Source organism: Octodon degus, unplaced genomic scaffold (genome assembly GCF_000260255.1).
Source record: "Octodon degus isolate 3935 unplaced genomic scaffold, OctDeg1.0 scaffold00035, whole genome shotgun sequence".
NCBI lineage: Eukaryota > Metazoa > Chordata > Mammalia > Rodentia > Octodontidae > Octodon > Octodon degus.
In genome coordinates, this window is record NW_004524611.1 from 1700327 (window position 1) to 1704667 (window position 4341).

The following is a 4341-nucleotide window of genomic DNA, read 5'->3' on the forward strand; positions in this document are numbered from 1 at the left end:
GGAGAGGAGAGGAGAGGAGAGGAGAGGAGAGGAGAGGAGAGGAGGAGAGGGGAAAGGAGGGGAGGGAGGGAAGAGGGCAAAGCCAGCCGGCAGGCCGGTCTGGATCCCTCCTCTTGCTCCCTGCTGTCCATCACCCTGAGCCATCTGCCAATTATATCCAGATGTAGGGAGGGATGGCCGGAAAGGAGTAGCGGTGAGCTGCTCACTGGAGAAAAATGAAATTGCTGCGCACTTGATGAGACAAGACGAAGACAGCCTTTGGCACTAACCAGGACCCATTTGAAGCAATTCATTAAGTCAAAGCGCTGCCACCAGCCACGGGGAGGTGGCACAGGGCCCCGCCCGACAGCAGGAGGGGCAGACGCAGCTAATGGTGCTCCCCAAGGCAGCAGGCCTGTTGTGGGGTGGGGGGGGGCGCAGACCTCTGGGTGCGGGCCACCTGCAGCAGCACCTGGGAGGACAGGGACAGACCCTGGTGCAGCTCTGAACCACACACCCCAGCACGAAGCCTGCAGCACTCACCAACCATGCGGGCTCCCAGGGCCAAGCGAGGCCTTTGCCGCGTGTCCTCTGGCCCCGAGCCCCTCAGTCACTGAGTCCTTCTGTGACCTACGCACCTGCAAGCGAGCGGCGCTGGTGGCCCGTCCTGCTCCTCAGGCCTCCCACTGCCTGCCGTCTTCAGCCTCCCCTGAGCGCCGAGGAAGGTGGCCCAGTGTCGCCCCGTGTATGCAAAGAAGGAGGGAAGCTCGTTTTCTCTCAGGAAAACACACACAGGAAGGGAGTCTGCTTCCTGTCTCAACCAAAATGAGTTCAGACATTATCTGGACCTCTGATTTGTCAGGCTGGCCCTGGAGAGGAGCGCTCGTTAGCCCTCAGGACGGGGGAGCTCCCCAGAAGGCAGAGGATGGGCATGCACAGGAAAGGGGGCCTGGACACGGGCGGCAACCTGGACTCCACTCTTAGGGCCTGGCCTTTGCTGCCTTCTTTCCAGTTTATCACAGGTGCTTGGATGAAGCCACCTCTGGCATCCACGTGTTTATCACAGTGAAAGAGCAGAAACAGAAAAATGTCACCGGCCACATGTGGCCACTGATCTACAGATTGGGCCTTGGCCTCGCTCCCTTTGCTTCCTTAGGTAGAACCACAAGGACCCTCCCAACAGGCGCAGGCACCCGCTTCTCTGCGGGGAACCTTCCTGCAGGGCTGTTATCTCACGTGAGCTGGGCACTGTCTCCTCGGGTCTCAAAAATGTCTGTTGCAATATGCTCAGACCCTCAGGAGCTGTGTGGGACAAGAGCAACGCCACGCAGAGAAGCTAGGCACGAGGACACAGACGGCCGGAGACGGAGAGCTCATCCGGTACACAGAGCCATTTGAAGAAAGACGAGGAAGCCACGTTCCACACGCACGATGTGAGGGTCGCATTTGGCCAAAGCCACAGGCCAAAGCTCAGCAGCTTTGTTGCTGTTGCTATGGTTGGGGTCAGGGCACCCTAAGCACCCTCTCCTCCCTGGCTGAATTTTAAAGACATGCGTGCAGGGGGGAGGGATTAATGTGGAGCCTTTGCTGCTCACAGCCTCTAAGACCTGCATAGACCATGCATGCGCCTTTTTGGAGTAAAACTGAATCATCTCTTTCAAGACGTGAAGTGGATTCCTGCGTCTCCCCCTGTGTGCCCCAAAGGTGGGTCACCTGCTGCTTCTACAGCCCCTGTCGTCCCTGTGAAATGGAGCACACAACACATAGGAAGCGAAGAGCTACGAAGTCTTTGCGGCAGGGTGTGGGGACCCCAGCAGGGAGGCTGCAAGCAGGCGAGCGGGCGCGGCAGCAGAGCTCCGGCTCAAAGCAGGTGTCACAGAGTCCCCAGAACACCCATCCGACTTAGAAATGAGGTGGCAGAGCCCGTGGGCTTCCAGCGAACCCCAGTGGCTCTTGGCTGGCTTTCTGCAAGCTGCATTTGCCTGCATAAACCTCCCCTGGTTGAGGACGAGAACCTGTGCTCATTTCATGGTGGAGTTGGCTCCTGATTCTCAAGACTAGAGAGGGAAGCAATGGCGCCAAATGGTGCCAGCCCTGACATGCCTGCAGAGCTGCAGTTATGTCACAGGAAGAGAGAAAATGGGGCAAGCACGGCAGTCACCCCACTCACGCCCAGATCTACCCCATACATAGAGAAAGCCCTCTGGCTGTAATAAAAGGCGCAAAAGAGAAGAGGGAGGGTCAGTGCTCAGGCTTGCTGCGTGGCGCCCACCGCCCTGCACTGCCTTTCTCTCCGTCTTGCTGCTCGCTGGGTGGTGCCGTGTGTGCACACTCACGCCACACCTTGCTTTCCCGTCTATATCAATGCAGGTAAATCCTAAAATATAGGATCCTCTCGCGTTCCACAAGATTTGACACTTGTGTTGACAACATGCTACTCCACGAACCAAACGCGAGCCACACATCCCCAGATCCAGGGGGAAGTAATTCCTCAACTGAAGAACCACCCTCCCCCCACTAAGTCTCTCACCAAGGAATGAAAACGCGGCCCGGGCTCCTGCAGGGCCTGAGGTGGGCTGGCCAGCAAGGTCACCGAGATCTTGGTATTTCCACAAAGGAGCTGGCGAGGGCAGCCACAGTTTACTTTCCCTCTCAGAGATCATGTACACACTTCTCAAAAGAGGCCAGCATAACACACACAGTTTCACACGCAGCCCGTGGGCTCCTGAGGGTGGTGGTGATGGGCTACGACTCTGATGCCCCTGGATCTGGGAGTGAGACAGTTTCCCCAGATGTAGCAGTATTCTAAATAAAACTGGAGGATCAAACCAGCTGCCAGGAGCGCTGAGCTCCAGTCGGTAACTACCACCATGACACAAAGGCAGAAGGAAAAAAAAACCCCACCTAATGCAGGGAGGCATTCTGGTCACCCGCTGGCGAAGAGGGTGTACCACGTATATTCCTAGGAGAATTTGGAACTGGACATGCTCCCTCAGACCTGACGGCGTGGGTTTCTAAGTCTGGCATCGTCACTCATACGGGTCCAAGTTATTTCTGTAACACCCTTTGCACAGTACGAGACACCAGGTTGACCTGGGGAATCTTCCTGCCAGGGACATCATTCCAGTTCAAATTTTCAGCCACATTGCAAATAATCTGATTTCTCATTGAAACAATTCTGATGCATGCTAATATAAATAATACTCACATTGTTAGCTTTACACTTCCCATATAAGAGATGAATCCAGTTAACCTCATCCACCAAATATCTTCCAACAAAGAAAACGAGGCATTCCTCTCTTCCCATTTCAACTCAACTCAGAGCCAAAATGAACCAACTCTTAAAATCATGTGAATTTCTATGAAAGTCAAAAGTCTTAACCATATTAAGTATGTTTTGGATTTCCATACAATTTCCTCTTTTGATAGAAATTGATATATATAGTAAGGTCCTATTTTTTCCAGCACCGTTTTGTCTCCAGAAATTTAAAACAAGGTAGCTCAAAACTGAAATGCACTGGAGAGGGAGAGGAAACATTCGCGGGCAGGTGGGGGCAAAGCCCTGCATTAAAATTCCCTCCCTGTGGGCTCCAGCTCTAGAGAAGGGCTGAGAGGTGATCTTTTGGGGTGTTGGTCATCAGGTGAGAATTTGTGACTCTAAGTTAGAAAGCTCAGGAGATTCCTTAGGGATCACCAGAGACGCCCCACAAATTGTAAAACTGCACTTCAAGTGACCCGCAGGTTCCCAGATCCCTCCTCCTTATCCAGGGTTTTCCTGAGTGGCTTTCAGGACCCCAGCGCCCAACAGGCAGCAAGGCAAACAGCCGCTAAGTTTTCAAAACCGGGGCAATTCCTGTTTTGCAGAAAGCAAGCTTGGGTTCGATCTCAGAAGCAGTCATTGCAAACGACTTCATGAAAGCTGACTTCTGGAATCTCGCGATTCCCGCATCTAACTGTTTAATGGTGACCGGCAGCCGGGACCCTGCTCACGGGGGCTGCGGGTGCGCAGAGCGCCTGCCCGGCCCAGCCCCACGGCCGGCCCGAAGTGGCTGCGGCGACGACAGAGTCAGCGCTGCCCTCTCCGCACGCGCCCGACCAGGAAAAGCGCAGACTGGGACAGCAACTGTCAGAGCCCAGCCTTCCTTTCCTTTCTGCTCCTCAAAATTAAAAAAGAAAGAAAGAAAGAAAACAAGAAGCTACCACTGACCCCAGCTTTTCCTGATGAAATTCAATTTTAAAGCACTCACGTGGACGCGTGCGTCGCGCTCTGAGCGACGAGACGGATCCCGGGGCGCAGCGCAGCCGGGGCGCAGAGCTCGGGAGCCCCGCGGTGCCGGCCGGGCCGGGCGCTGTCGCCGGGTC

General features: G+C 54.9%; 1 protein-coding gene across 7 annotated transcripts in view; it reads right to left on the reverse strand.

Annotated features, from left to right (window-relative positions):
- Ikzf1 (IKAROS family zinc finger 1) overlaps positions 1-4330 on the reverse strand; it is an 86100-nt gene extending 81770 nt beyond the window's left edge. For all 7 annotated transcript variants that reach the window (XM_004630338.2, XM_004630335.2, XM_012514587.2 and 4 more), the window contains exon 1: positions 4227-4330. The gene's annotated coding sequence lies outside the window, so the exon portion shown is untranslated. The remainder of the gene's footprint in view (positions 1-4226) is intronic.
- Positions 4331-4341: the final 11 nt, after the last annotated feature.